This window comes from Rana temporaria, chromosome 6 (genome assembly GCF_905171775.1).
Source record: "Rana temporaria chromosome 6, aRanTem1.1, whole genome shotgun sequence".
NCBI classification, from domain to species: Eukaryota; Metazoa; Chordata; class Amphibia; order Anura; family Ranidae; genus Rana; species Rana temporaria.
In genome coordinates, this window is record NC_053494.1 from 137,023,080 (window position 1) to 137,043,175 (window position 20,096).

At 43.3% G+C, this 20,096-nt stretch overlaps 1 protein-coding gene across 1 annotated transcript in view; it reads left to right on the forward strand.

Moving 5' to 3' along the window:
• ADARB1 (adenosine deaminase RNA specific B1) overlaps positions 1-20,096 on the forward strand; it is a 159,448-nt gene that overhangs the window by 50,301 nt on the left and 89,051 nt on the right. The window contains exon 2 of the mRNA XM_040357421.1: positions 15,186-15,238. The gene's annotated coding sequence lies outside the window, so the exon portion shown is untranslated. The remainder of the gene's footprint in view (positions 1-15,185; positions 15,239-20,096) is intronic.

Here is a 20,096-nt window from a genome sequence, read left to right on the forward strand (position 1 = left end):
CCCCCTCTCCCCGATCCACTTTCTGTTGCACATTCCTCCCCTGCCGGTGAGCCAGTACAGGCGCAGTCTACTGCCCCACCTTTTGAACGCAGCGAAGCGGCTACTTCCAATATACTGGAAGCGCCCGCAAGTTCCCAGCAGGGAGGAATGGATCCGCAGGGTTGGTGAGATACGGGAGGCGGAGGACTGGATCGCCACCTGCAGGAATACCCGGGAGCGGTTTTCCGGCACCTGGTCGGCCTGGGCGGCGTACACCTCGGACCCGGAATATGTCACTTCCAGTCTGGATGTGGCATTGTTGGAGTTAGCAGACCCCTCACTTAAGCAAAGACCTCGGACCCTGTAGTTAACTGCGGTGCCCTCGGCCGGATGGCTTGGACCTCATTGGGTGGCCCTTTCTCCCTTGGTTTGTTTTTTCAGCTGATGCAGAATGCAGGATGGACGGAGGCAAATGGTGCGGGGGGGGAGCCGGACGCCTGACCTCAGGTATGTTCACTCTGATCCTAACCCCTCCCTACTTCTTCTTCTTCCTCTTCTTCTCTTTCTCTTTTCCCCTCTCGCTCTCTTTCACTGCTCTAATCCTTTCCGTTTTTCTCCTAGTGATCTAATGACATTGAGTGACCTGGTGGGTGATGTGTCGGGGGAGGGGTGAGCGCGGGAGGTCCCGGCTGGCTGAACGGACTCGATGTCCCATTGCCGGGGGGCAGCTTGACCCCCTTTGGGGTCGGGCACTTGTTTTGCCACCTCGGGATGGGCGCGTCGACCACGGTGGGGGTCGGTCGGATTTGTTGCGTGTGGGAAGGTATGTCGGAGGTCCATGGAGACCCCCCTTCCCTCGTGCGCGCTCGGCCGATCTACCTCTCATCTGGCATACTGTCTACTGTTTAGATATTGTCCAGTGGACCGGCCGGTTTGGCCTCCGGTCCTTGCCCCTTCCTCGGCGGTTGCCCATTTTATCAACCGCTGTGAGACCTTAGATGTTCCACCCCCACGCTTGGATTTTTTTTTTCTTTTTTTCTCTATTTAGTTTTATTGGTTGTGTTCTATGCGTTGGGGTGGCCTCCATTTTTGCCTCACTGCACGGCCCCTGGGCCTTAGCGACATTATTTAGAATAATTGGGTCTCGATGTGCCTATACATTTCATTGTGTCTCGATGTCTAATTTGTCAATTTGTTCATTTGTTTTTTATGTTATGTTGGAAAATGAACGGCTTATTGTTTGCTGCAAAATGCTCCTGACAACATGTGTTGTGCTGTACTATAATGCTGTTCACAAATAAAGATTATACAAAAAAAAAAGAAAGAGTTTTAATGACACCTCCATATTTCTGTTTGTTGCAACCCACACAAATTCTATGCCAACAATGACTTTTTTGAAGTGTTTGCACATTAATGTGTGCTCCTCACATGGTGGCTTTTTGGCCTGGCTGTTAGCCATTCAGACATTGAGCATGTATAGTTGGAGGGCAGGGTTTGCATGTATGCGTGTAGCATACATCAGAAGTGGCACTATGTGTAAACAGGGATGATTAAATGAGAACTACCGTAGGTCAGCACTTATTAAAGAGGTATTAAACTTCAATCCAAACTTAATATATAGCAGGTTACCCATTATGGGATGCAGTGACTGCATTCGTTTTCTTTAAGGCTACTTCCCCTTTTTTCCAACGGGTGATCTGGCCAGTAACACACCACCTGTTTTATATTGCCCCCACTCTGAATGAAGGAGCACAGGGGGCCTTAAAGCACACGTAAACCCTCATTTACATTGTAAAAAAACATGTTTACTCTAAAGAAGGCAAAAGCATCTGTGTGTAATGTGTGATTTTTTTATTTTATTTTTTATTATTACTTAAAGTGGTAGTAAAGTCTTTACTACCACTTTTTACCTACAGGTAAGCCTATAATAAGGCTTACCTGTAGGTATAAAGAATATCTCCTAAACCTGTAAGGTTTAGGAGATATTCCCCTCGCAATGCGCCGCTGATTGCAGCGGCGCATTCGCAGGGGGGGATCCTCGGATAAAGGGCCAGCAGCCGCCGGACCTTGCCGGAATGAAATCTCCCGCGCGCATGCGCGGTAGTGACGACATCGTCGATCCAGCCAATCACAGCGCTGGAGCGGCGATACCCGGAAGACACGCCAGGCAAGATGACATCTCGCTTGGTGTGGACCAGGTAAGTTCTCTACACCTCGTTTTAAGGTAAGTATTTCATAATGAGCTAATATGCGGTGCTTTTGCCTTACAGGTGTAAAAAAAGAAATAAAAAATGCAGGTATACAACCGCTTTAATAGTATAAAGTGTGGTGTTTAGTTGGTTCTAAAGGCACTTTTTTTTTTTTCTTTCTCAATGCACTCTATGCATTAACATAAAAAAACATATGCAGTAGACCCCCTAACACTTGCATGAGCCCCATCTCGATCCAGCTATGTTGCACAAGAACCTCGGCTGTGTGGGACTCTCCCTCATTGGCTGAGACAGCGGGCGCCATTGGCCGAGCCAAGGGTCTGTGGCCAAATAAACACAGAGAGCAGCGGCTTGGGTGCCCCCATAGCCAGCTGCTCACTGGGTGCACTTGGCAGGGAGGGACCAGGTGTACTAACTAGGGGCCTGAGGAGAGGAGGATTGGGGCTGCTCTGAGCAAAACAAACTATTAAAGTCGTTTTTTTTTTTTTTAATATGTACATTTAAAAAAAATATTCTGTAATATCTATGCAATGGCAAAAAAGATAAATAACCATCTATATGCGTTGGGAACAAAATATCTAATGGAGAGAAATCCAATCTGGTACATGTCTTCAGATTCTGAGGTCACAATTTTTATTTACAGAGAAAAATTCATAAAGGCCTAAAATCCTTTTAGTTTTTTGTTTTTGCAGGATTTTGTTTATTTTTTTTTAAAGCGGGGGTTCACCCAAAAATACATTTTTTAACATTACATTTAGCCGAGTTGTCTTAATGACAATGGGCTGTTTTGTTTTTTTCTTCGTACATACCGTATTTCACCGCCGCTTCCGGGTATGTCTTCTGCGGGATTGGGCGTTCCTATCTGATTGACAGGCTCCCGACCGTCGCATACAGCGCATCACGAGTTGCCGAAAGAAGCCGAACGTCTGTGCGGCTCTATACGGCGCCTGCGCACCGACGTTCGGCTTCTTTCGGCAACTTGTGACGCGTAGTATGCGACGGTCGGAAGCCTGTCAATCAGATAGGAACGCCCAGTCCCGCAGAAGACATACCCGGAAGCGGCGGTGAAATATGGTATGTACGGAAAAAAAAACACAGCCGATTGTCTGAGGACAACTCGGCTGAATGTAATGTTAAACATTTATTTTTGGGTGAACCTCCACTTTAAGTAACATTTTGTTTGGTTTTCTAACTGTTAGTGGGGTTAAATTGACGTTTGTTTTTGACCGCAGTGACCGGAAAATGCAAAGGGGCAGAGTAGAAAATCTTTTTCGCGCAAACAAATTTTAGGACAGTCGGTGTACGTGGTTTTCGTTCAGAAATTGCATTTGTTTTTAAAATGTAATGATAAAAGCGAGCAAAATTTTTGAACTACATTCTTCCTTTCTTGAATTTACAAAGCATTTTTGTACGAATATTCTCATCCTAATATAAATACATGTACGGCCAGCATAAGACCCGCTACTTCAGCATGATTTCAAAGCCGCCAGTCAGTGCGCTTTCATGTGCGGCTTGCTGACATCTGTGTGCGATTTTCATGCACTTTGCACATGATATCAACAAATGGTGCAGGAACCTTTTCAAACTCGGTGCAAGTCTGAGTTGCCACCAATATGAACAGTTCCAATTGTTATGCGACCTTGATCTGACAAGTCGCATTGGCGTGAACGGGGGCTTAAAGATTGGATTTCTTTGTTAAAAAAAAAAAAATCACTTGCCTTTTCTGTGCAATGGTTTTGCATAGAGCAGCCCTGATTCTCCTCTTTGGAGCCTCCCACCAGCACTTCTGGCTCCTCCTGCCTTCAGAGTGCCCCTATAGCAGGGACATGCAATTAGCAGTCCTCCAGCTGTTGTAAAATTACCAGTCCCATCATGCCTCTGCCTCTTAGAGTCATGCTTGTAGCTGTCAGAGACTTGCTATGCCTCATGGGACTTGTAGTTCGGCAACAGCTGGAGGTCCGCTATTTTCATATCCCTGTCCTATAGCAAAGTAAAAAAAATGTCTGCCTTTTTGAAATCATGAATTTCCCTCCTCTGCAGACCCTCTGAAGGCAGGCTTTTGGAAATGTGAAACAGCAGTGCCTACACGCAAGTCATGGTGAATGTGTGTCAGAATTCAAGTAAAAGTATGTGAACCCTCCCCTTGTAAAACTACCCATTCAATTTAAAAATGTCTGTCCATACTCACTGGATACTTTGTTAGGTACACCTGTTCTTGGTAACACAAATTGCCAATTACATGACCGCAACTCAATGCATTTAGGCATCTAGATGTTGTGAAGACTACTTGCTGAAATTCAAACTGAGGATCGAAATGGGAATGAAAGGGGATTTAAGTGACTTTGAACATGGCTTTGTTGTTGGATCCAAACGTGCTGGTCTGAGTATTTCCAAAACTGCTGATCTACTGGGATTTTCACACACAACCGTCTCTAGGGTTTACAGAGAATGGTCTGAAAGACTATCCAGTGAGCTGCAGTTGCGTTGACAATAATGCCATGTTGATGCCATGTTGTCAGGAGTATGGAAAGACTGGTTTTGAGGTGATAGACAACAGTAACTCGATAACCACTTGTTACAACCAAGGTATGCAGAATCCCATCTCTGAATGCACAACACATTGCACTTTGAAGCAGATGGGCTACAGCAGCAGAAGACCACACAGAGTGCCACTCCTTTCAGCTTAAAACAGGAAATTGAGGCTACAATTCGCACAAGCTCACCAAAATGTAACAATAGAAGATTGGAAAAACGTTGCCTGGTCTAAGTCTCGATTTTCAGCTGCAAAATCCAGATGCTAGGCTCAGACTTTGGCCTAAACATGAAAGCATGGATCTGTCCTGCCTTGTATCAACGGTTCATGCTGGTGGTGTAATGGTGTGGGGGATATTTTCTTGGCACACTTTGGGCCCCTTGGTACCAATTGAGCATTGTATAAATGCCACGGTCTACCTGAGTATTGTTGCTGACCATGTCCATCCTTTTAGGACTACAGTGTACCCATCTTCTGATGGCTCCTTCCAGCAGGATATTGCGCCATGTCACAAAGCTTAAATCGTCTAAAACTGGTTCCTTTAACATGACAATGAGTTTACTGTACTCTAAGGCCTCCATTCACCAGATCTTGATCCAATAGAGCAATGTTTCTCAACTCCAGTCCTCAAGTACCCCCAACAGGTCATGTTTTCAGGATTTCCCTCAGATGAAGCGGCTGTGGTAATTACCAAGGCAGTGAAACTGATCAAATCACCTGTGCAAAAATAATGGAAAGCTTGAAATCATGACCTGTTGTGGGTACTTGAGCACTGGAGTAGAGAAACGTAATGGAGGACCTTTGGGATGTGGTGGAAGATTCGCATCATGGACATGCAGCCGCCAAATCTGCAGCAACTGCGTGACACGATCATGTCTATATGGGCCAAAATCTCTGAGAAATGTTTTTTCAACACCTTGTTTAACCACTTAAGCCCCGGACCATTATGCAGCTTAAAGACCAGGCCACTTTTTGCGATTCGGCACTGCGTCGCTCTAACAGACAATTGCGCGATCGTGCGACGTGGCTCCCAAACAAAATTGGCATCCTTCCCCCCCCACAAATAGAGCTTTCTTTTGGTGGTATTTGCTCACCTCCTGCTATAAACAGAGCAACAACTTCGAGAAAAATATTTTTTGCTATAATAAATATCCCCAAAAAATCTATAAAATGTTTTTACTTTCCTCAGTTTTGGCCCGAGACGTTTTCTTCTACATATCTTTGGTTAAAAAAAATGCAAAAAGCGTTTGGTTTGCGCAAAATCTATAGCGTCTACCAAATAGGGGATAGTTTTATTGCATTTTTATAAAAAAAATTCTATTAATGGCGGCGATCAGCGTTTTTTTTTTTTTTTATCGTGACTGCGACACTATGGCTGACACATCGGACACTTTTGACACTATTTTGGGACTATTGTCATTTTTACAGCGAACAGTGCTATAAAAATGCACTGGTTACTGTAAAAATTACACTGGCCGTGAAGGGGTTAACCAGGAGGGGGCGCTGAAGGAGTTAAGTGTGACCTAGGGAGTGCTTCAAACTGTTAGGGGGCGTGGCTTGCTGTGACACGTCACTGATCGCCCTTCCCAATGACGGGGAACAGACGATCAGTGACACCAGCATCTCCCCGTTCTACAGCTCTGTGACCCAGTTGTGGGACATCGGCGGACATGGAGTCCGCGGGTCCAACGGTCACAGAGCTTGCAACCACACGGCCGGCAAATTAATGTAAGTTTGGAAACCTTAAGATTAGCAGGAGTCTGCTAGAAATGATGAATAATCAATGTGGAAATTAATATAATTTATGTAAATGTTCACCATAGATGCGTTTTAATTGGTGCCCACTTCTATGGAAAATCTTATTTTGGAGCGCAGTATTGGAATATTTATGCGCTCTCCAACACTAAATATTTTAACAGCATGCCAATTTTTTTAAACTAACTTTTAACAGGTTTCTAATGTTAAAACTATTTATGCTTTGTTTTGGATAGTTTAGAACTTTTTCAATAAATCCATATATGGGCATGTAATTGAAGAAAGCAGTTTGAAGGCATACTGTCAAATGCCCAACTTTCTTCGTGAAAGTAGAATGTTTGTTTTTTCCTTGTTGTGTTGACTTAATAACTGGACAATAAAAGATTTGAATTCCAGAAAATTTTGGAATGGTCTCTGCCTTAATAAAATGGGTTTCAGGTAGGGCCAAAACAACTCATCGATTGATCGACAACTAAGCGATTTATGAAATTAATAGATTTACTATTGTCATAATCGATTAGTCGGCCAGTAACATAGTGGGCCAGATCCACGTAGATAGGCGTAATTTTAAGCAGGCGTATCGTAGTTACGCTACGCCGCAACTTTGAGAGGCAAGTGCTGTATTCACAAAGCACTTGCGTCTAAAGTTACGGCGGCGTAGCGTAAATGTGCCGGCATAAGCGCGCCTAAATCAAATGAGGAACAGGGGGCGTGTTTTATGTAAATTAAGCATGACACCACGTAAATGATGCTTTTTTCGAACGGCGCATGCTCCAGCGTAAATATGCACCTAAGATCCGACGGCGTACTAAGACGTACGTCAGTCGGATCTAGCCCAGCTTCAGGCGTATCTTGTTTTGTGGATACAAAACAAGATACGCCGGAGCATCCTAGAAGTTACGCGGCATATCAATAGATACGCCGACGTAACTCTGTGGATCTGGCCCAATGGGTTTAAAAAAAGGAAAATTTTAGCCCTTTATAGTACAAAAAGAACAAATCTCTACTGTTAATATTTTAATAATATGAAAAATCTTTGTACATTCGCTGATTAAAAGAGTTTGACATTTTTCACTTGCTTTTAACAGTTTTAAAATGAATATCAATTCTTAATTGAAAAACCACATTAAGAGCCCTTTCACACTGGAAACGCCTATATCTGTAAAACACAGCGATTTTACTGTGATTTTACAGCGTTTTCAATTCATTGGAATGGAGAGGGGCCTTTTTTATTTATTTTTTCCCAAGACTCAAAAGCTGCTCCAAAGATGCTGCTTGCAGGACTTCTCAACACTCCTCCAGCGCAACGCCTCAGTGTGAAAGGGTTCATTGAGATGCATGGGGAGCGTTTTAATAGCACTATTTTTACCGCAAAAACACACCAGTGTGAAAGGACTCTAACGGTCTGAAAATTCCCTTTTGAACAAAAAGTTTTCTTTAATTTCTAAACTTTCCCTTCACGGTGGTTGAAAACAAACACTGATTTGACCCCACTGACAATTAGAAAATCGAATGTTCCTAAAATGTTTTTTTTTTTGTTTGTTTTTTTGTATGGCCAGCATATAATATATTACAGTTCTGCTTGATAAACGGAATCTTTTTTTTTTTTTTTTTTTTAAGTCTGAGTTATTTTTCTGAGTCTGATATTTACCAGATTCACCCTCTAATACAGACCTGGGCAAACTATGGCCCGCGGGCCGTATACAGCCCGGCGGACCTTTTAATCCAGCCGAAATCGCCGCTGCCACGTTAATCACCGCGGCGGGGAACATTACAGACAGCGTTCGTTTGAACAGCTGTTTTCCCCGCCGCGCATAGACACTCCCCCTTGCTCGCGATTGGACAGATCCGTCCAAGGGGGAGTGTCTATGCGCAGCGGGGAAAACAGCTGTTCAAACGAACGCTGTCTGTAATGTTCCCCGCCGCGGTGATAACAGTAGGCAGGGCCGGTACAAGGCAGGGGCGGGAGGGGCGAGTGCTCCGGGCGATACCATTTAGTGCAGGAGGGGGGCGCAACCAGCCAGTGTGTCACTCACTGTCACAGTGCGGGGCCACGGGCAGCGGCACTTTACACATTGTGTGCTGACTGCCTGGCTGCCGAGTGCGCTCCTGGCTCCCTTTCCTACTGTCACTTTGTGTGTTCGTCGCTCCCCCCCCTATTCAGTTGGACGTGCCGGTTCATTTCAGCGGCGTGCGCCGCGTGACGTCACACCGGAGGCAAGGTCACGAGGTGAGAGAGGGAGGACTCGTCTCTGCGCGGGGAGCCGTGTGTCTGTCGGCGCTTGCAAGAAGGACAAGTCACGAGGAGCCTCCTCAGCCTGCCAGTGCCTAGTCCTACAGTGCCTAGTGCTGTCTGCAAGCAACAGAAGACTGAAGTAGTCAGTGTAAAAAAAGTAAGAAAACACTCCTTAAATAATGAAATTACTGTATTGGGGAGGGGGGGGGGAGGCGGACTGAGGTGAGGTGACCATCATTTAAAAAAAAAAAATTGTGTTATTTTTAGCCACGTTCGCCGTCTCTGACTAAAAAAAAAAACATTAATCGCAGCCACTGTGCCATCAATTGTCGCCACTGTGCCCATCACACGCAGCCACTGTGCCCATCACACGCAGCCACTGTGCCCATCACACGCAGCCACTGTGCCCATCACTGTGCTGTTCAACATCTATCTTCGTCCTCTTTTTGATATTATCAGTAGCCAAGAACTACTTTATCACTCTTATGCAGACGATACGCAACTGTATTTTCGTATCTGCAACAAAAAGGATCATCATCTCAGTTTAGAGAAATGTCTCTCTTCAATAGAAAACTGGATGACTAAGAGTTATCTTAAACTCAACAGCTCTAAAACAGAACTTTTTATGTTTCACGCCAGTCGAAAGAGTCAACTGGCAACAAACTGGACACCACCGCCCATTCTGGGACAAATCATCTCCCCTAGCTCCAAAGTCAAAAGTCTAGGAGTCATTTTTGACACCTTCATGACAATGGACGCACAAATAGGGGCTGTAGTCAGCGGATCGCACCATCTCTTGCGCCTACTACGCAGACTTATTCCATTTATCCCCAAAAAAGACGTAGCAGTCGTGGTGGGAACAATTGTGAATTCCAGACTGGACTATGCTAACGCCCTGTACCTCGGGCTCCCTAAGTACCAAATCGCTCGTCTACAAGTCGTACAGAATACGACCGCCAGACTTGTGACTGGGAAAAAATCATGGGAATCAATCTCACCTTCGCTGAGAACCCTTCACTGGTTGCCAGTGAAAGACAGAATTGCATTCAAAGCACTCTGCCTGACACATGTGCATCCATGGGAAGGCTCCGCAATATCTTTGCGACAAGATCGAACCTCAAAATTCCAACCGCATTCTGCGATCCACCGACCAAAATCTGGTCAAGGTTCCAAAAACCAAATACAAGTCCAAAGGAGAAAGAAGGTTTGCTTTTCAAGGTCCTAGGCTATGGAACGCTTTACCAACCAGCATTCGGTTGGAGGAAAACCACCTGACTTTCAGAAAGCAGATCAAAACCCTGCTCTTCTGATGTCTTGAGACACGAACAACTAGCACCCAGAGGCGATTCAGTTCGCATGTGCCGCGCTATATAAGTTTTTCATTCATTCATTCAATCAATTGTTGCCACTGTTCCCAAACGCAGCCACTGTGCCAATCACATGCAGCCACTGTGCAATCAATTGTTGCCACTGTCCCCAGCCTCTGTCCCCCTCCTGTGTCATGTCCCCAGCCTCTGTCCCCCTCCTGTGTCATGTCCCCAGCCTCTGTCCCCCTCCTGTGTCATGTCCCCAGCCTCTGTCCCCCTCCTGTGTCATGTCCCCAGCCTCTGTCCCCCCTCCTGTGTCATGTCCCCAGCCTCTGTCCCCCTCCTGTGTCATGTCCCCAGCCTCTGTCCCCCTCCTGTGTCATGTCCCCAGCCTCTGTCCCCCTCCTGTGTCATGTCCCCAGCCTCTGTCCCCCTCCTGTGTCATGTCCCCAGCCTCTGTCCCCCTCCTGTGCCATGTCCCCAGCCTCGGTCCCCCTCCTGTGCCATGTCCCCAGCCTCGGTCCCCCTCCTGTGCCATGTCCCCAGCCTCGGTCCCCCTCCTGTGCCATGTCCCCAGCCTCGGTCCCCCTCCTGTGCCATGTCCCCAGCCTCGGTCCCCCTCCTGTGCCATGTCCCCAGCCTCGGTCCCCCTCCTGTGCCATGTCCCCAGCCTCGGTCCCCCTCCTGTGCCATGTCCCCAGCCTCGGTCCCCCTCCTGTGCCATGTCCCCAGCCTCGGTCCCCCTCCTGTGCCATGTCCCCAGCCTCGGTCCCCCTCCTGTGCCATGTCTATAACAAGTACTCGTACCAGTTGTCCAACAATGATATTTACTGCTTTTTATAAAGAAATACAATTGATTTTATGCAGTGTTGAGTTTAGCCTTTTGGCCCGGCCCTCCAAAATATTTTTAGTTTCTCATGTGGCCCCATCGAAAAAATAATTGCCCACCCCTGTTCTAATAGTATATACAGTATATCTATTCTGTCAGTTATTCTCAGTGGATTAGAGATTTTGCTCCATAACCATATAGTTATTTTATATTTACCACTTCATAGGGATATTTTAAGAATCTTTTTATTTATTTTTATTTTACATAACTAAATTCTACACCACACTTTTTTAGGGTTATAAACCGATTAATCAAATTGACTAATCGATTATGAAAATTGTTTGTTGCAGGCCTAGTTTCAGGTACTCTTTTTTTACTCATAAACCTGGGAGAAAATAATGGTTTACATAAATGTAATGTTTGACCACCTCAATACCAGGCACTTTCACCCCCTTCCTGCCCAAGCAGGCTTTCAGCACTGTCACAATTTGAATGACAATTGCGCGGTCGTGCTACACTTTACCCAAATTAAATTGTAATAATTTTTTCCCCACATATAGAGCTTTCTATTGGTGGTATTTGATCACCTCTGCGTTTTTTTTTGTTTTTTTTTGCTATAAACAAAAGTGACAATTAAAAAAAAAAAATAAACAATTTTTTGCAATAATAAATATCCCCAAAAAATTTATAAATTTCTTTCTTCAGTTTTGGCCGATACGTATTCTACACGTTTTTGGTAAAAAAAAAAATCACAATAAGCGTATATTGATTGGTTTGCGCAAAAGTTATAGCGGCTACAAAATAGGGGATAGATTTATAGCATTTTTATATTTTATTTTTTTACTAGTAATGGCGGGGATCAGTAACTTTTATCGTGACTGCGATATTGCGGCGGACACTTTTGACACTATTTTGGAACCATTCACATTTATACAGCGAACAGTGCTATAAATATGCACCTATTTAAATGTGACTGGCAGGGAAGGGGTGAACACTAGGGGGCCATCAATGGTGTTAAATGTGTAACCTAGTGATTGATTCTAACTGTAGGGGGAGGGGACTGACTGGGTAGGTGACCGATCTGTGTCCCTATGTACAAGAGACACAGCATCGGTCTCCTGACAGGACGTGAATCTCTGTTTACACACAGAGATCCACGGTCCTGCTCAGTTACTGGCCAATCGCGGGTGCCCGCAGACATCGGGACCGCCGGTCACTCACATCGGGTTTCCAGTAATGCGATGGGTGCGTGCCCGCCCCCAAGCGGCTTTGCAAGGCGAGGGCGTCATATGACGTCCTCTCAGATTGAGAGCACTATCATGCCGCCGTCAATTGGCGGCCGGTAGCAAAGTGGTTAAGTATTATACGCCATGTAGAACAGCTAAATTATTTATTTGTCATGATTCATTGGGGTCTCCTTCAGAATGCAGTTATTCCCCTGCAGGTGTTACCAGTGCTCACCTCCTCTATCTCTGCAACCAGCATTTTTGTGTGGCATTGTTGGACATTCTTATTGCCTTTTTAATGTTCAACATCCAGACAGTTAAAGAATTTGTGTCTCTTGAAATGTCAAATCGATGGCAATTTCCAGCAGTGGCACAGTCCTAATCGGTGCGACGCTGCACCGATTTCAAAAAGTAGTTTCTGTACTACTTTTTGCGATTTCGGCCCGCGATTTACATTGACATTAGTGCAGAAACCTACACAGATGTCCCTGTAATCGTGGCCGAAATTGTGACTGACAAGCGGGAGTCCCGCAGCCCAGTGTGAACCTGGGCTTAACCTTTTAACTTGTTTAGTATTGGTTTTCGTTTCTCTCTCTGACGAACAAAAGTGGAGTCTCCATGTGCCAGGTTCAGCTTTCTGCTGGGAACCTTGGGTCATTACCTCTTCCTTGTCTAAGTTGAGCACATATATGTCAGATATAGAAAGAAGAGCCTTTCAGATCGATTTTAACCTTTTTAGGCCGGGTTAACATATGAGCATAAAGTGGTCCAGAGCAGGAGTCCAGTGTGTCCTTGTTGACTGTTTTAGGTCCGATTTCAGCCCGAATTTTCAGTTCAATTCGGACCTGAAATGGATCAAAAGATGCTTGGGGACTCCTGTGCAAATCACACCAGAGCCGCTGCAGAGATATATAAACCGGCTCCATAGAGAGCTGGTCACAATCTCTTGCTGTGCGAAGTGGATGCAGCGAAATTCTCACTAGTGTGAACCCAGCCTCAAATTCTTCCCATAGACGTCTACAACTTGTGTTTTTTATACCTTGTTAAACTGTGCCGTACACAAATGGCTAATTTCAGCTGCACTGGTCTCCTAAACTTTCTGTTTTTGTTCTCTTGTTGGCTCTCATGTGTGGTTGAAGTCAAAATTCTTCCATCAGAAGTGTTTGCTCTGCATGGTCTAGACTCTAAGGGTTAGTATCTTAGACCAACTCTCGATAATTGACTAGGATGCTACCTCTCCAGTTTGCTCCTCGTCTTTTTTGTTTTTGAAGTTCTACTAAGCCGATTAATCGGGGCTCATCTCTTGAACATCTTGACAGTCTAAAGCACGGTTCGACAAAATCCGGGGGCCGGTCGCAATTGCGACTAGAATTGGCGACCTGGCACCAGGGGAATCTTAGGCCTGCAGAAGGCCGCAAAGCCACAGCCTCCATTACCGGCCCGATCCGATCGCGCGGAGGGGGAGGCGCACAGAGACATATAATCTTGATATGTGTGTGTGTGTGTGTGTGTGTGTTTTTTTTTTTTTTTTTTTTTATTCTAACACCCTAGAGAATAAAATGGCGGTCATTGCAATACTTTCTGTTACACCGTATTTGCGCAGCGGCCTTACAAGCGCACTTTTTTTTGGGGGGAAAAATACTTTTTTGTATTATTAAAAAAAATAAGACAACAGTAAAGTTGGGCCAATTTTTTTTTTTTTATACTTTGAAAGATGTTATGCCGAGCAAATTGATACCCAGCATGTCACGCTTCAAATTTGTGTCCGCTCGTGGAGTAGCGGCAAACGTTTACCCTTTAAAATCTCCATAGGCAACGTTTAAAAAAAAATTCTACAGGTTGCATGTTTTGAGCTAGAGGAGGTCTAGGGCTAGAATTATTGCTCTCGCTCTACCAATCGTGGCGATAACTCACATGTGTGGTTTGAATACCATTTACATATGCGGGCGCTGCTCACGTATGTTTCTGCGCGCGAGCTCGGCACGCGTTTTCTGGCTCCTAACCTTTTATCTGGCTCCTAGATTCCAAGCAAATTTGTCAAACCCTGGTCTAAAGCCTCATACACATGGTACGATTGTTGGCCAACCGAACGTCTGTTTTGTTGTCAAAAGGGCGTGGCCCGACTCTTGTCTTGCATATTAATGGTACACAATTGTCATGCCGCAAACGCGAATGTAGTGACTTACTGCGAGGAATTTTAGCTCTTGAGCGCCACCCTTCGGGCCACTTTTGCAAATTTTTCATGTTTGGTGAGCATTGATTCCAAGCATGCGTGTTTGTACTTTTGACTTTTGTGTGACGAATTTGTGTACTGACCATACGAAAACTGGTCGTGGAGCAATTGTCAAAAGGAGCGTACTAATTGTAAGAATTTAGGACAACAGTCTGTTAACAGACAGACAATCCCCTTCCAACAATCATACCGTGTGTACGAACAAGGCTTAAGAGATCCTGTGTCCTTTAATTGAAGAGAAGCTATTTTTTTTTTCCATTTCTGTAGAATCTTTCTTTGAGCCCAGACCCTTCCCGTTATTTTTCATATTACCTTTGCTACAATACTTGGGTGTGAGGTTGTGGGCAGGGCTATGCTGTGCTGGCCTCTTCTGTTTGTGCCATATCGCAACAGTCTAAGAACTCCTATGCCCTTCAATGGGCTCCAAGAAATACATTTTATAGTGCAACACGCATTTACTTTTATGTGCTAGATTGACTTTTAGTATGTTGCCTTGCAAAAAAAGATGATCGTGGGCATGGGGATGGATGTTTTGCATGGCTTATTGGAAAAGATCTAGCATTTACCTTATTCAAGCTTTAAACCAGTTTTATTGGGGAAGGCTGATTGGGTAATCAAAACCTTGGTAGATACAAGCAAACTGTTGTGTCCTGATATGGTGGTTGATTTATCATGTATTGGTATATTGCAGTTTTCAGTGTTTGCATATTTACAGGTCATCAGTGTAGTAGAATGCCATCTCGCTTTATATGTAAAATTGGTATTGAATCAGACGGCTCTTATGTGGTCTGTAGAGGATTACTGCTCTAGAGCCATCTGCTGTCAAATTCCAAAAATAGATTTCTTCTGACATTTTTTTTTTTTTCTTCTCTTATAGTCTACACTTGCTGAACATCTTTTGAAAACCGGACCTACCTGAAAACTTTGCAGGTATGCCCCCATGTGTGTGTTTGTTTACGCTTTGTGTTTTCGCATTTTACTTGTTGGTTTTTATGAATGTTGGTCATTTAGTTTAAAACTTTTTTTTTTTTTTTTTTTTTTTTTTGTTCTACTTCTGAAACGAAGGGTCATCTCCCCAAAATGTTCCTTGTAGATGCTGTTTGGTGGTTTATATATAAAATAAGGAAAGCCTTGCCACACTGTAGCCTAGTACACACTATCTGAAAATGGTGCATTCAAAGCGATCGTACAATGATTGTACGTACACAGCTTTCATAAGCGGGTCAGAACAGTTCATCTGATAGGGACAAACACGAAAAATTTTCTCGTACAGTTTTCATCCTAAAATACAATACATCACTTCCGAAGTTGTATTATGAGAATTTTCGTAAGTTGAGCAATATCTTCATTTTTGATATGGAGACCGTCACGCAAAAAATCATTCGCCCCACATTCTCATCATGTGTACGAGGCTTATGGCTTTGTGTCTAATGATTGACTAGGATAACTAGTGTCCACCCACAGTTAAACCATAAAATACAAAGCATTAAAGCGGAGTTCCGGCCACAATTTCACTTTTTAAAAATAAATACCCCCGTAATACACAAGCTTAATGTATTCTAGTAAAGTTAGTCTGTAAACTAAGGTCAGTTTTGATAGGTTGTTACAGCATTTAGACACTTTATAAAATAGAAATTGACTGGGGCCATCTTAAGTGTGGGCATCATGAAGCCAGACTGTATGACTTCCTGGATTTCAGCCTTGCAGATCTCGAACATGCTCAGTGCTGCACAAGCAGTGTCAGATCAGGTTTCAGCACCTGTGCTGTCCAAGTCACATGATTCTTTGAGACTGGGGAGTGCACAGACTTCTGGAAAGTTACACCCACTACATTCCCAGGAGTCTGTGCGGTGTAGGTTAGGAAGCATTAAGCACCTAGGTGCAGGAAGTGGGAAGATTAACTATTCTGCCTAGCAACAACACTTTGAAGGCATCTAAAAAAAAAAAATTCGTAAAGGACTAATGACATTTTTTTAAAACTACTGATGTAATGTTATATTTATGGGTGGAACTCCACTTTAAGTAGGTAAGGTAGGATAAAAAGCAGAGTTACTACACAGTGTGCACCTAGCAGCGATTATCGCAGGTAATTGCTGGATATGCAAGCTACCACAAATGGCTGCAGCCTCTGTCAACCTGTCATTTGAAGTATATGGGTGCAGCCAGCCGCTTACACCTATCAAACATTGCATCAGGAATCTGATTCCTGCCGCTGCCATTTTCACTGTGGCAAAACTCTGCCTTGAATGCAGCCTTGTTGCTGCGTATCTTGTTGTAAACTGTCTCTGACATGGATTTATGAAAGAAAATTAGTAAATAGGGGGCGCTGACATTGATAAAAAAATCCAATAAGAAGTGGCAGTAAAGTGCCTGTGCAAACAATGCAAAAAGTTTTTGAAAAACCTGTGAAAACGTAAATTAGTAATAAATAAGGGTATAAATACCTATAATATGTGTGCCAAACAACAAGTGAATAAAGTGCGTGTGCAATTTATAAACAGGTAAAAATGAGTGCATGAACCTTAAATGTAAATCACACAAAAAACTTTAACATATGTGCACTATACAATAAATATGTTAAATTAACATATATGTGCACTGAGTGCCCCAGAAAAGAGGGAGGGGAACTCAGCATAAAAATGAATGGAATTAAAAACAAAACAAAAAAATCCCAAACAATATTGGTGATTGTGGAAATTTCACAAAAATGTAAACCAGTGAGGAGTCACAAAGAAAAGTCCAAAATCATAAATGGTATGCGTCCATAAATTCCTTAATCTTTACTACTTGTGTGGTAAGTTGCAGAGAAGTAGGAATTACACCTTCACCAATCCTATCACCCAAACGTGCATAAAGGATGGCCCCTTACCGCATGGAGTTGACCTTTTTAACTAAAAAAAGATCAAATAAGCTTTGCTGTCACCCTGGACAGATTGTGGATGGTCTGAGGTTCCTATGGGTCAGCTTAGTAGAACATCATAAAAAATATAAATATAAAACAGAGAGATGCCGCCATAGCATATTATCATTTATTAAAATGGTTTAAAACAAAGCAGGTGACGAGTGGAGGCTTACTTTACAAGTGCCCACATCCCGGCACTGAGGCTTTGGGCTTTGATCAGAAAGGTAACGATCCTGAGGACCTGTTCCGTGGAGAGGGATGTCCGCGCTGGGGTGTTCTACGGCGTGCGTTCCACCTTGTAGAAGCCGAGAACCAGCTGGACAGGAAGCTGTGCGTGGTCTGCGTGTCGCCTCGACGTACGTTTCAGTAATCCGTCATCAGGAAGCGCTTCCTGATGACGGATTACTGAAACGTACGTCGAGGCGACACGCAGACCACGCACAGCTTCCTGTCCAGCTGGTTCTCGGCTTCTACAAGGTGGAACGCACGCCGTAGAACACCCCAGCGCGGACATCCCTCTCCACGGAACAGGTCCTCAGGATCGTTACCTTTCTGATCAAAGCCCAAAGCCTCAGTGCCGGGATGTGGGCACTTGTAAAGTAAGCCTCCACTCGTCACCTGCTTTGTTTTAAACCATTTTAATAAATGATAATATGCTATGGCGGCATCTCTCTGTTTTATATTTTTTATGATGTTCTACTAAGCTGACCCATAGGAACCTCAGACCATCCACAATCTGTCCAGGGTGACAGCAAAGCTTATTTGATCTTTTTTTAGTTAAAAAGGTCAACTCCATGCGGTAAGGGGCCATCCTTTATGCACGTTTGGGTGATAGGATTGGTGAAGGTGTAATTCCTACTTCTCTGCAACTTACCACACAAGTAGTAAAGATTAAGGAATTTATGGACGCATACCATTTATGATTTTGGACTTTTCTTTGTGACTCCTCACTGGTTTACATTTTTGTGAAATTTCCACAATCACCAATATTGTTTGGGATTTTTTTGTTTTGTTTTTAATTCCATTCATTTTTATGCTGAGTTCCCCCCCCCTCTTTTCTGGGGCACTCAGTGCACATATATGTTAATTTAACATATTTATTGTATAGTGCACATATGTTAAAGTTTTTTGTGTGATTTACATTTAAGGTTCATGCACTCATTTTTACCTGTTTATAAATTGCACACGCACTTTATTCACTTGTTGTTTGGCACACATATTATAGGTATTTATACCCTTATTTATTACTAATTTACGTTTTCACAGGTTTTTCAAAAACTTTTTGCATTGTTTGCACAGGCACTTTACTGCCACTTCTTATTGGATTTTTTTATCAATGTCAGCGCCCCCTATTTACTAATTTTCTTTCATATGTCCATTCTTATTTGAATTTATTCTTATTTGAATTGTTTGGGGAGCAGCTATTCTATACACACTTTTCTTGTTTTAGTTATATATTTTTTTGGCCCGAGATTTTATCTCATTCTGACATGGATTATTTAGATTTTTGCTCTGCTTTAGCCAGTTTTGCTTTTCTCACAATGCTGATGAAGGGTGAACTGTTAGGTTTGATATTTATAGTGTGTCTAAGGTTAGGCGATTCGTTTCTTGTGTATGGTAGGTGTATAGTTAGACTGCCAATTCACTAAAATCTGAGTAGAAAGGTCCTGCTAACAGCAGTATGAAGAAGCAAAGGATTTAAAAGCCTTTTTTTTTTCCCTAAACACTTTTGAACAGCTGTTTTGTACATTTAATCTTTTTTTTTTTTTTTTACTTTTTTTTTCTCCAGAAACGCCAAAACCAGCCCCCCCCCCCCCCACCCCCAAATCTATGATCGCCTCTGTTATGCAATGAAAACAGATGGTTTAGTAACGAAGTAGACTACAGTATAGTGCTGCAGCTGCTGTTGGGATTATTACTTTATTTTGCTGTATACAAAAATGTATTGTGTGATATTATAAACTCCTGCTTACACAGTAGTAGCAATTTACTTGTTAAATGTCTGCGCTAACCCTAATCCGCAAATTCCTTTCACGTATTTACCATATTTATACACGCGTCTCACTGCCCTGTAAATATGAACCACTCCTCCTTTTAGCATACAAACACATACAGTTGTGCTCATAAGTTTACATACCTTGGCAGAATTTATGATTTCTTGGCCATTTTTCAGAGTATAACATAACTGAGAATATGAATAACACAAACTTTTCTTTCACTCATGGTTAGTGTTTGGCTGAAGCCATGTATTATAAATAACTATTTTACACTTTTTTTTTTTTTAAATCATCACAACAAACTACCCTAATCAAACGTTTACATACCCTGGTGATTTTGGCCTGATAACATGCACACGTTGACACAAAGGGGTTTGAATGGTTATTAAAGGTAATCATCCTCACCTGTGATCTGTTTGCTTGTAATTGGGGTTTGTGTATGAAAGGTCAATGAGTTTCTGGGCTCCTGACAGACCCTTGCATCTTTCATCCAGTGCTGCACTGATGTTTCGGGATTCTGAGTCATGGGGAAAACAAAAGAATTGTCAAAGAATCTGCAGGAAAAGGTAGTTGACCTGTATAAAGCGGGAAAGGGATATAAACATATCCAAGGAATTGAGATTGCCCATCAGCAGTGTTTAAACTCTATTCAAGAAGTGGAAAATGAGGGGCTCTGTTAAAACCAAACCACGGTCAGGTAGGCCAACTAAAATTTTAGCCACAACTGGCTGGGAAATAGTTTGGGATGCAAAGAAAAACCCACAAATAACTTCAGGTGAAATACAGGACTCTCTGAAAACGTGTGGTGTGGCTGTTTCAAAATGCACAGAAAGGAGTCAACTTTAAAGATGGGCTGAATGGTTGAGTCTCCAGAAGAAAGCCATTACTA